Raw genomic sequence first — 13405 nt, 5'->3', positions numbered from 1 at the left:
TTCCCTGTACCAGATCGGGCTACAGAGATTATTGCTAGGGAATGGTAGAGACCTGGTATCCCTTTTTTTTCTCCATCCCCAATTTTTAAGAAGATGTTTCCAATTGCTGACTCTATCAAGGAGTCTTGGCAGACGGTCCTCAAGGTGGAAGGGGAAATTCCCATAGAGGATAGCTGTTCCTTTAAGGATCCTATGGATAAGAGGTTGGAGGGGGCATCTTCCCTTGAAGGGTGAAGGAGGGGCTGTACTCTGGTTAGCTGGAGGAGTGTGAAACCATGTGTTAATGTAACCAGCTCTGGAGAGGCGAGGGCGGCCTGAGATATTGTGTCCCGTGCACTGAGATTGCAAAGCTCTTTCTATCTGCAACTTTCAACTCTGCGAGAAGTGGATATTTTATGCCATTTGGTTTCTTACATTTGTATGTGAGTTCCATTCTTCACTATATATGAAAAGAGAAGAAATGGCGCAAAAGGCAGGACTCAAGTGAAAGCGTTTAATGACACAGTATATTACACAAACATATATGCACTTACAAGATTAAAATGAATGTACTGCAATTAGGAGGATCATGGGTGGTACAGTTCTTATTGCTTCCCACAGCCGGCTTGTTGTGATTGCCGAGCGCTGCTGCACTGGATATGACTGGCAGGTGAATCCGGATACCTTGTCAGCAAGTCCTGTGGCTGTTGTGAGTGCAGGATACCAGGACCCTTGTTCCAGCCTAGATTGTCAGTTCAATACCCTCATACCTTGTCAGCAAGTCCTGTGGCTGTTGTGAGTGCAGGATACCAGGACCCTTGTTCCAGCCTAGATTGTCAGTTCAATACCCTCAGGGTATTGAACTGACAATCTAGGCTGGAACAAGGGTCCTGGTATCCTGCACTCACAACAGCCACAGGACTTGCTGACAAGGTATCCGGATTCACCTGCCAGTCATATACAGTGCAGCAGCGCTCGGCAATCACAACAAGCCGGCTGTGGGAAGCAATAAGAACTGTACCACCCATGATCCTCCTAATTGCAGTACATTCATTTTAATCTTGTAAGTGCATATATGTTTGTGTAATATACTGTGTCATTAAACGCTTTCACTTGAGTCCTGCCTTTTGCGCCATTTCTTCTCTTTTCATATATACTTGTTCCTGCATACGAAGCCCTGGTTTGGGAATACCAGGCTGGATTAAAGGCAGCAAGGCTTGGGCACAGTGATTTCCCTGGAACTAAAGGGATCCTAGAAACCAATTATTTGGAACCAATTTGGAATTATTTTGGAAAACAGTGTTAAACACCCCTGAGCACAGGAAGTCTTATTGGACTTATTTTCTTCCATTAAAGGTACTGTTCCTTTTTACCATTTGATCAAACTGCAGCATTGCAATTGTTACATCAACAAAAAGGACATATTTGCAAACATATATCTAATTCAACATTTTTTTGAGGTATAGCGCATTTTATCATTATTGTTGTCCATTCTTCACTATATTGATCATCAATAAGAAAGTCGGACAACAGTCAGACTGGAAACAAATCAAGATTTTTTTTTTACTTAGCTTACTATATTTTTTAGAACTCTGCAACATATTTTCAGAAAATGGAAGTACTGGTGGTGATATTTCTTTTTTCCACCGTTCATGTATCATTGCATTGATTTTCTCAGCCCAGCACTTTGTTCCTCTCGGGGGGAGGAGCAGGAGCTGCTAATTAGCCATTGGAACTAAAGGGTGTTATTGTTTTACCTCACCCCCCACCAACCCCTTGCTTGGTTGTCTTTCTGTGGCAGTAGCGCAGGATCTCTTGTTTCCCATCACCCCCCTCCAATCTGCCGTCTGGATGTTTATGAATCGCTCCTGACCCTTCCCTGGGGCTGCAGCCTCTTCCTTTGCCCCCACACGCCAATTGCTTATTTGCTTGTTGCCCACTGTTGTGGCCATGAGCCCTCAGGGTTGCTGATCCTATAGAAGGAGGATCTCTATGCCAACGGAGCAAGTGGCACCTTATCGCATCTTCCTGTAATACATTGTGGGATCTACACATTTATCGCATCGGGGTGCTCAAGGGGAGCCCCTGGTTAACAGAAAGTTTTTGTGGGAATTAGCAGTGAAGTGAGATAAGGAGAAGCTGGAGTTTTGCTATAACGCCAGGGGGTGGAAGCCATAAACTCCAGGGTGCTGGGAAGCTGCCTCTTGTTCTGCTCAGACAAAGGATGCCCAGAAGAAAAGGAGGAGGTAGCGGCAGGATGCTGCTCTAGCTGGGCGGACTCCCTTTTCTCATCAAGTGGGATATATAAATATTTTATATATATATTTTTTTTAAGTCCATTACCCAAAGTGTGTGTTTTTGGAGTTTGCTAAAAGTCGTCGAGAATTGAGCTGCAAAGGGGCAAAGCGGCAGCTGGGAGAGTCATGTTTCCCCTGAGTAGACACCCGACGCCGCATCAGGCCCCAGACCAGCCATTTAAATTCACTATCTCTGAGTCCTTGGACAGGATCAAAGAGGAATTCCAATTTCTTCAAGCTCAATATCACAGCCTTAAATTGGAATGTGAAAAATTGGCAAGCGAAAAAACTGAAATGCAAAGGCACTATGTTATGTATTATGAAATATCCTATGGATTAAATATTGAAATGCACAGACAGACAGAAATTGCCAAGCAATTAAACACAATATGTGCACAAGTCATCCCATTTCTTTCTCAGGGACATCAACAGCAAGTGGCTCAAGCTGTAGAGCATGCCAAACAAGTGACAATGGCTGAGCTGAATGCCATCATCGGGGTACGTGGCCTTCCAGGTCTACCTCCTACACAGTTGCAGGCTCAACATCTTTCACATAGCCATGGACCGCCAGTGCCTCTAACACCACATCCATCAGGCCTTCAGCCACCCGGAATGCCATCGCTAGGAAGCAGTGTTGGCCTCCTTGACCTTTCTAGTGCTCTAGGTAGGCAGTCTCACCTGGCCATGAAAGATGACAAGAAGCATCATGATACAGACCACCATAGAGAAAGAGAGCCAGGCACAAGCAATTCCCTGTTGGTTTCCGACAGCCTGCGAGACTCAGATAAACGAAGAAATGGACCTGACTATTCCAACGACCTCAAAAAAAGAAAAGTGGACGATAAAGATTATAGCCACTATGACAGTGACGGGGACAAAAGTGATGATAATTTAGTTGTTGATGTATCCAATGAGGACCCCCTCCTCCCCAAGAGCAAGCCCTGCACACTCCCCACGTGAAAATGGTATTTACAAAAGCCGATTGATGAAAAAAGATGCTTATAGCAGTCCAGCTTCCAGAGCTTCTTCAGGCAGCTCCACATCTTTAAAAATCGAAAGAAATGATTATGCATGAAAAAGCCAGCACGCCTGTTCTGAAATCAAACACGCCAACTCCTCGAAGTGATGTGCCGACTCCCGGCACAAGTACAACATCGGGACTGAGACCGGGCCTTGGCAAGCCTCCATCCATGGACCCTCTAGTTAACCAAGCTGCTGCTGCAGGTTTACGAACACCATTGGCAGTACCTGACCCTTATGGCACACATTTTGGCATGGTACCTTATGGGGGCATGAATGGTGAGCTGAACAGTACAGGAGCAGCATATGCAAGCTTGCACAACATGTCACCGCAGATGAGTGCAGCTGCTGCGGACGCTGCTTTGGTTGCTTATGGACGATCCCTATGGTTGGGTTTGATCCGCCTCCACACATGAGAGTACTTGGAATGCCTCCAAACTTAGCTGAAATTCCTGGAGGAAAACCGGCCTATTCATTTCATGTTACTGCAGATGGTCAAATGCAGCCGGTCCCCTTCCCTCCAGATGCATTGATTGGCCCTTTAATCCCTCGACATGCGCAGCAAATAAACACACTAAATAAGCTACTATATCCCAGCTATCGGAGGATGAGTTAACCTTTGTAGCTTCAGAGGGTGAACTTTCTGAGTTGGAGACTTCAGTTATTAAATTTCCTTCAGCGGAGGAACCCTCCTTTAGATTTAAAATTGAGCATCTGCGTTTTTTTATCAAAGGAGGTTCTATCTAGACTAGAGGTTCCAGAGGCCACACTCCCTGAGGAACCTAAGATCCCTAAATTAGACAGGGTTTATGAAGAAAGGAAGGTCCCTCTGACTTTTCCTGTGCCAGTTAAGATGGGGAACAATATTAGTAATGAATGGGAAAGAGTAGGAACGTCTACTTTTAAAAAATTATTCCCGGTCCCTGACTCTTAATTAGTTTTGTGGGGATCCATCCCGAAGGATCCAAGCTGGCTAAGCATACTACTATCCCTCTGTATAGTAGTATAGTATAGTATCCCTCTGGATAGTTCTTTTAGAGAGCCTATGGATAAAAAAATGGAAACTTTTCTGAGGAAGATGTTTCAACATTCAGGGTTTTTATTTCAACCGGCAGCAGCTGGAGCCGCGGTTGCTGGAGCAGCTACCTACTGGTGCGACACTCTGTTGGTGGTGCTATTTCCATGCTGGCTAAGCATGCTACTATCCCTCTGGAGGATAGTTCTTCTTTTAGAGAGCCTATCGATAAAAAATGGAAACTTTTCTGAGGAAGATGTTTCAACATTCAGGGTTTTTATTTCAACCGGCAGCAGCTGGAGCCGCAGTTGCTGGAGCAGCTACCTACTGGTGCGACACTCTGTCAGAGCTCATTGAGGTGGAGACTCCCCTTGAGAATATTCAGGAGAGAATTAAGGCACTGAGAATTGCTAACTCCTTCATCTGTGACGCGAATATGCATATTGTTCGCATAAATGCAAAGGCTGCTGACTTTGCAGTTCTAGCCCGCCGGGGCTCTCTGGTTGAAGTCTTGGTCTGCGAATATGACTTCTAAATCCAGACTCTTTTCTCTTCCCTTCAAGGGGAAGATTTTATTTGGTCCAGGGCTGGACTCCATTATCTCTACAGTTACCGGGTGAAAGGTACCTTCCTACCGCATGATAAGAAGAATAGGCCTAAGGGACAGCAACTGTCTAATTTTCCTTCCTTTCGTACTGACAAGTCGTAATGACAGTAGTCCTCTTCCAAGTCCGAGCAGCCCTAGAGTACTTGGAAGCCTGCTCACTCCTGGAATAAGTCCATACAGACTAAGAAGCCCGCTGAGAATAAATCAGCATGAAGGGGCGGCCCCAGATCCGGGATCGGATTGAGTAGGGGCAGACTGTCTCTTTTTTCAGACCCTTGGTTCCAGGATGTACAGGATCCTTGGGTCCCGGAGGTTGTATCTCAAGGATACAAGATAGTATTCAAGTCTCATGCGCCCAGGGGCAGATTCCTACTCTCCAGTCTTTCAACAAGAAAAGAAAAGAGGGCTGCCTTCTTAGTTTGCATATGGTATCTCTCCTCTCTAGGAGTATTTGTCCCGGTACCTACAGCAGAAAGAGGTTTGGGGTTTTATTCAAACCTTTTCATGGTTCCAAAGGAGGAGGGAACTTTCCAACCAATTCTGGACTTAAAGTGCCTAAACAAGTTTCTGAGTTTTCCCTTTTTCAAGATGGAAACAATACGGTCAATCCTGCCTCTGGTTCAGGAAGCACAGTTTATGACCACAATAGACCTGAAGGATGCATACCTTCATGTCCCGATTCACAGTGAACATTTTCAGTTCTTGAGGTTTGCTTTTCTGGATCAGCACTTCCAGTTCATAGCTCTTCCGTTTGGCCTAGCTACTGCTCCAAGGATATTTACAAAGGTTTTGGTGGCTCTTCTAGTCGTTGCCAGAACACAAGGTATTGCAGTAGTGCCTTACCTGGATAATATCTTGGTACAGGCACCATCTTTATGTCTAGCGGAAGAACATTTGGAGTCCCTTCTCAGTCTTCTTCAATTACATGGATGGATGATAAACTTGGAAAGGAGTTCTCTTACTCCAAGTACAAGGTTGAATTTCCTGGGAGCTAAAATAGACTCCATATCCATGAAAATATTCCTTAGGGATCAGAGACGTTGCAAGCTAACTTCCGCATGTCTTGCCCTCCAGGCCTCCTCGAGACCCTCAGTGGCTCAGTGTATGGAGGTAATCGGACTCATTGTGTCCTGCATGGACATCATTCCTTTTGCCAGATTCCATCTTTGACCCTTATAACTATGCATGCTGAGACAATGGAATGGAGACCATTCAGATCTGTCTCAACAGATTGTGCTGGACAGCCTGTCTAGAGACTCGCTCTCCTGGTGGCTCTGTCCAGATCATGTGTCCCAAGGCACGTGCTTTTCAAGACTGTCCTGGGAGATTGTGACTACGGATGCAAGCCTTTCGGGGTGGGGAACCGTTTGGGGTGCCAAGAAGGCACAAGGTCTGTGGACTCAGGAGGAGTCCTCTCTTCCGATCAATATTTTGGAACTCTGGGAAATCTTTAATGTCTGGAAGGCTTGGTCCCTTCTGGGTTCGTCCCAGTTTATCAGATTTCAATCAGACAATATTACCTTGGTTGCCTATATCAACCATCGAGGGGAGAAAAAGTAGTCCTTGGCGATGAGAGGAGAATCTCAGATACTAGAGTGGGCGGAGACTCAAAAATGTACGCTGTCAGTGATCCACATTCTGGGTGTGGACAACTTTAAAGCAGAAATTCTCAGCAGGCAATCATTTTACCCAAAGGAATGGTCTCTTAACCCTGAGGTGTTTGCAGAGATATGCAGCGAGTGGGGGACACAGGAGATAGATCTCATGGCATCCCACCTCAACGCCAAGCTACCCAGAAATGGGTCGAGAATGAGGGATCCTCAGGTGGAATTGATGGATGCCCTATCAGTACCATGGAGGTTCAGTCTCATATCTTTTTCCTTCATTACCGCTTCTCCTTTGTAAGCAGGAGCAAGCATTTGTGATTCTGATTGCTCCATCATGGCTGAGAAGGATGTGGTTTGCAGATCTGGTGTGGATGTCCTCATCTCCTCAGTGGAGGTTACCTTGTCGCAGAGATCTGCTTATAGAGGGTCCCTTCGTTCATCAAAATCTAGATTCTCTAAGGCTGACTGCATGGGGATTGAACGCTTAGCCTTAGCCAAAAGAGGGTTCTCTGAGAGTGTTATTGACACTCTGGTTCAAGCTCGTAAGCCAGTTACTCGTCATATCTACCATAAAGTGTGGAGGACTTACTTTTACTGGTGTGAGGAGCGCGGCTTTTCCTGGCATAAGGTTAAGGTTGCCAGAATTTTAGCTTTTCTCCAGGATGGACTGGACAAAAAGGCCTATCTGCTAGTTTCCTGAAGGGACAGATATCGGATTACTGCACAAAAGATTGGCTGAGCTTCCGGTTGTGCAGTTCTTTGTTAAGGTTCTGGCTAGGATCAGACCCGTGTTTAGATCTGGGGCTCCGCCTTGAAGCCTAAATCTTGTTCTTATTGTTTTGCAGCAGGCTTCATTTGAGCCTATGCATACTTTTGACATTAAATTGTTATCTTGGAAGGTTCTTTTTTGTTGGCTATTGCCTCTGGGCACAGAGTTTCTGAGATTTCTGCTTTGAAATGTGATCCCCCTTATCTGTTTTTTCATGTTTTACGCACAAAACTAGGGTTTCTCCCTAAGGTGTTATCGAATCATAACATTAATCAAGAAATTATTGTTTCTTCCTTGTGTCCTAATCCTTCTTCAGCGAAGGAACGTTTGCTTCATAATCTACATGTGGTTCATGCATTGAAGTTCTATCTTCAGGCTACTAAGGAATTCAGACAATCTTCCTCTTTGTTTGTCATCTATACGGGGAAGCATAAGGGGCAGAAGGCTACTACAACTTCAATATCTTTCTGGTTGAGGAGTGTCACCCGCTTAGCTTATGAGACAGCGGGACGACAACCTCCTTAGAGGATAACGGCTCATTCCACTAGATTAGTGGCTTCCTCTTGGGCTTTTAAGAATGGATCAGATTTGTAAGGTGGCTACCTGGTTCTCCTTACACACTTTTTCTAAATTTTACAAGTTTGATGTGTTTGGGGAGAAAATTTTTGCAGGCTGTAGTACCCTCAGAATAGGGTCTGTCTCTTTTTTTCTGTTCCCTCCCGTTATTCATTCAGTGTCCTCTGGAGCTTGGGTATAGTTTTCCCAACAGTAAGGATTGATGTTGTGGACTCTCCCTGCCTTATGAAAGGAAAACATAATTTATGCCTACCAGATAAATTCCTTTCCTTCCTGGCAGGGAGAGTCAATGACCCCGCACGTAATTTATTTTTTTGATGAGCGGCTCCCTTTTTATATTATTTCTTCTGGCACCTTTTATACCCTGATGTTTCTCCTACTTTTCCTTGTTCCCTCGGCAGAATGACTGGGGGATAGGAGAAGTGAGAGGGATATTTAAGCCTTTGGCTGCGGTGTCTTTGCCTCCTCCTGGTGGCCAGGTGTTGTATTTCCCAACAGTAAGGAATGAAGTCGTGGACTCTGCCTGCCAGGAAGGAAAGGAATTTATCTGATAAGCATAAATTATGTTATATATATATAAACATATATATATATATATATATATATATATATATATATATATATATATATATATATTACAGTATGTATAATAATATTTAATACTTAATAATATTTTTTAATATTACAATTATGCACATTGAATTTAGCAATTCTTCATGTGCACTAACCCGACACTGTGTTACACGTAAATCACGAACCCTGATGCGCATTACTTATATTTTACTTTCCTATGTTCTTTACATAGAAAATAATGGAATTTGTATTATTTATATTTATATATATATGATAATGTTAATACAAAATATATATCTATACCTATATAACTATAGAAATAGATATACAGGTATAGGTATGTATATAGATATATATAGAGAAATATGTATTTAAAATACAAATTACATTATCTTGTAAGTGAAGAACATTGGAATGTTAAATATGTACAGTAATTATACAGTAATACAAGTAAATACATATGTACACACACACACACATATATATATATATATATATATATATATATATATATATTTATTTATACATACATGCATACACACATTTAGATATGTCTATGTATGCATATATATGTTAAAGCCCTTGGCAGCCCTTTTTTTGTCAAACACCTTATAACTTTTTTAATATATATTTTTTTAAATAATTTTTATATGAGTGTAATTGTACTTTTAAATGTACTTATATTATGTTTAATGCAACTTTTTTTCTTCCCCTACCCTTTATGCGAGATTTCAAGTTTAGCTAACCTGACGAGCATAAATCGCTCGAGCGAACGCATTTACTTTCAACTAGTAATACATGTACTTTTTCTGTTGCGTGCAAAAAAGATGATATTGCTTGTGTGCAAACGATAGCGCTCCACTCATATTCTAGCCCATAATATAGCTGAGACAGTAGGTGAGTGTCTCCCTCTTCAGTCCCATCTCTGGCATTGCAGTTGCTTTCAGTATTAAGAAAATAATTTGTTTATATCACAAAATATTTTAGATTTCAATAACCTTGACCCATAAAAAGACACAAACATAAGTATACATGTGTACACATTTACTGAGGCACATATCTACATAATGCAGAAGTAAAAACAGAAAGTTATACTTTAGATAGGTTTAAGTTCCTGGTGGAATGGAATTTGCAAGCAATGGGGGCATATATTAAACTAAGCATGTTTTTATTTTGTGGTATTTATTGATGACTGATTGACATGAGAATAATGAAACTGCCTATTACAGATTGATATCAGTTGATGTTCCATGGAGTTATACTGAAAGTAAATAGTAATTTCAACATGAAACACAAATTGCAATAAAATATAGTAATTGGTATATGGCATGGAACACATTTTAATAACAGTACTGACAATCTGGCATAGAAAATCTTTTTGTGCATGTATGTAACGATAAAGTTTTCCACTTTTAATTTACTGCTGCTGCAATCACAAAGTATTATAATACGTTTTGAAAACATGTATTTGGTTTTACAGAACAGTCTTGGATTATAATAAATAATAAATTTAATTATAAATAATGAATTTTGTTTTCCTTCCTGTCAGATTTCAGGAAAATTGATTTAGTAAGGTTTTGTCAAAAGAATTTTCTTTATTTAATTTATTTCAATTCAGCCTAATGCACATTATGGTTTATACTGAATTGCAGCCTACGCTACTTTACCATATAATGGAAAAAATAAAAACTATATTTATTCAGGGCAAAAAGGATTATTTTATTCACAGATGAAATTAATTTTCTTGCCTGTACCTTACTCTTTTTGAACAATGCCTCACATCAAGAAAGACAGATACTGATACTGTATATATATATATATATATATATATATATATATATATATATATATATATATATATATATATATATACACACAGTATATGTATGTATGTATGGAATATATCACTATATTATACAGGTTTAGCACTCAGGGCACATAAAACTAAGGATATGCCATTGTTTGGTATCAATAAACATTTTTTTCAAGATGCTAAGGTCAAGATAATGTACCCTGGGCAACTTCTTACAGTCACTGATTACATAAATGTGACTATCTTAAATCTATTGAGTTGCATTTAGTACTATGTTGTGTTAACTCTTGAATAACTTCCCAGTCGTGAACATATTGTTATCTATATGGCCCACATGAACTATCAGTCTCCTGTTGTGAAAAGCAAATACAAAAGCATGTGATTAAGAGGCTGTCAATAGAGCCTTTGAAACAGTAAGAAATTTAGAGGTTTAAACGTTATAAAGTATATTAATCTAACAATGTTGATTGTACAAAGCTGGGGAATGGGTAGTAAATAGTGATGTCGCGAACATAAAATTTTGCGTTCGCGAACCGCAAAAGTTTGCGAACGGGCGAACCGGGCGGACCGCCATTGACTTCAATAGGCAGGAGAATTTTAAAACCCACAGGGACTCTTTCTGGCCACAATAGTGATGGAATAGTTGTTTCAAGGGGACTAACACCTGGACTGTGGCATGCCGGAGGGGGATCCATGGCAAAACTCCCACGGAAAATTACATAGTTGATGCAGAGTCTGGTTTTAATCCATAAAGGGCATAAATCACCTAACATTCCTAAATGTTTGGAATAACGTGCTTTAAAACATCAGGTATGATGTTGTATCGATCAGGTAGTGTAAGGGTTATGCCCGCTTCACAGTAACAGACCAAACTCTCAGTTTAACGCACCACACTGCATTATTCTAGGGCCAAAGGGAATCACAGCACCACGACCACGACGGCACCTGCGGGGTGGCCTGCCTCTGCCTGTCATTTTTTTTATATGTACACTTACACTACTATTAAACAAGATATGAGTGGTGGCACTGGGCAAATGGGCCCAGTATAAGCTGTGAGCCTGAAACAAAAAAGCAGACTGATGTTTTACAGTCCAACAAGTTTTTTTTGTTTTTAAATGTACACTTACACTACTATTAAACAGTGTGGCACTGGGCAAGTGGGCACAGTATACGCTGTGAGCCTGACACAAAAAAGCAGACTGATGTTTCACAGTCCAAAAAGTTTTTTGTTTTTAAATTTACACTACTGTTACACCAGATATGAGTGGTGGCACTGGGCAAGTGGGCACAGTATACGCTGTGTGCCTGGCACACACGCTGGCAGGCAGGCAACTGCAATTAGATTACACAAGCAGACTGATGTTTCACAGTCATAAAAGTTTTTTTTTTTTAATTTACACTACTGTTACACCAGATATGAGTGGGAGCACTGGGCAAGTGGGCACAGTATACGCTGTGAGCTTGGAACACACACTGGCAGGCAGGTAACTGCAATTAGATTACACTAGCAGACTGATGTTTCACAGTCCAAAAAGTTTTTTGTTTTTAAATTTACACTACTGTTACACCAGATATGAGTGGTGGCACTGGGCAAGTGGGCACAGTATACGCTGTGTGCCTGGCACACACGCTGGCAGGCAGGCAACTGCAATTAGATTACACAAGCAGACTGATGTTTCACAGTCAAAAAAGTTTTTTTTTTTTAAATTTACACTACTGTTACACCAGATATGAGTGGTGGCACTGGGCAATTGGGCCTGGCACACACGCTGGCAGGCAGGCAACTGCAATTAGATTACACTAGCAGACTGATGTTTCACAGTCAAAAAAGTTTTTTTTTAAAATTTACACTACTGTTACACCAGATATGAGTGGTGGCACTGGGCAAGTGGGCCTGGCACACATGCTGGCAGACAGGCAACTGGAATTAGATTACACAAGCAGACTGATGTTTCACAGTCAAAAAAGTTTTTTTTTTTTAAATTTACACTACTGTTACACCAGATATGAGTGGTGGCACTGGGCAAGTGGGCCTGGCACACATGCTGGCAGGCAGGCAACTGCAATTAGATTACACAAGCAGACTGATGTTTCACAGTCAAAAAAGGTTTTTTTTTTTAAATTTACACTACTGTTACACCAGATATGAGTGTGGGCACTGGGCAAGTGGGCCTGGCACACACGCTGGCAGGCAGGCAACTGCAATTAGATTACACTAGCAGACTGATGTTTCACAGTCAAAAATATATTGTTTTTTAATTTACACTACTGTTACACCAGATATGAGTGGTGTGGCACTGGGCAAGTGGGCCTGGCACACACGCTGGCAGGCAGGCAGGCAACTGCAATTAGATCACACTAGCAGACTGATGTTTCACAGTCAAAAAAGTTTTAAAAAAAATAATATGTGGTTTTACTTGCAAACTAATATATTTTTTCATTGCAACATTCTTATAGTCTGAAATTTATCATCACTTTAAATTTCTTAAAGTCCCCCCAAGTAACATCTAAAATTGTAATGTCTTTTATGCTTCTAAACTTAAGTAATATGACCCAGTAAGGAGTGACACCAAACACGTGTGTTACTGGCAGACTAACAGGGTAAAAAATCACTTCCTTGTGTGTTGCTGGCCATCTTTGAAGGTGTTTGTTACATGGAGCAACTAGGGTAAAATATCTGCTCTGTTTTTTTACTGTCAACCATGCAGTGTAAAGCATTGCTCTTTACTTATTTGTAACTACATTATTCCTGGTTTGTTCTGTAGTTGAAGACAGAACCTAAGTAATAGTATTTTATTATATTAGGCAGTGTTATTTTACTTATTTTTTTTTATATATATTTATTTGTAAAGAATGATATTTTGGAATGCTGAATAAATGAGCAATAGTGTACACAAAACAATACAAATTGATAAATATTATTGGTGAGGGAAATGCATGAGATATTTATAATCGATTGCTAATAATTGCTACAGACATCAAAATATAAACCAGTATTGCAAAACTATGTTAAAGTTTATCTTCAGTCACAGCTCTCACAACTTTCCCTATATGAGAGGAACAGTCCCTATTTCTGAACCCTGTCCCTCTGAGATGACCATGTGTCCCTATTTGCCCCGCCCATAGATCACCCAGACATGCCCACAGCC

General features: G+C 41.2%; 1 pseudogene; it reads left to right on the top strand.

Moving 5' to 3' along the window:
- Positions 1-837: 837 nt before the first annotated feature.
- LOC128639118 (transducin-like enhancer protein 1) lies at positions 838-7205 on the top strand (annotated as a pseudogene).
- The last annotated feature ends 6200 nt before the right edge of the window (positions 7206-13405 follow it).

The sequence above is a fragment of the Bombina bombina genome, chromosome 8, assembly GCF_027579735.1.
Source record: "Bombina bombina isolate aBomBom1 chromosome 8, aBomBom1.pri, whole genome shotgun sequence".
Taxonomy (NCBI): domain Eukaryota; kingdom Metazoa; phylum Chordata; class Amphibia; order Anura; family Bombinatoridae; genus Bombina; species Bombina bombina.
This window is presented reverse-complemented; position numbering and strand designations above follow the sequence as displayed.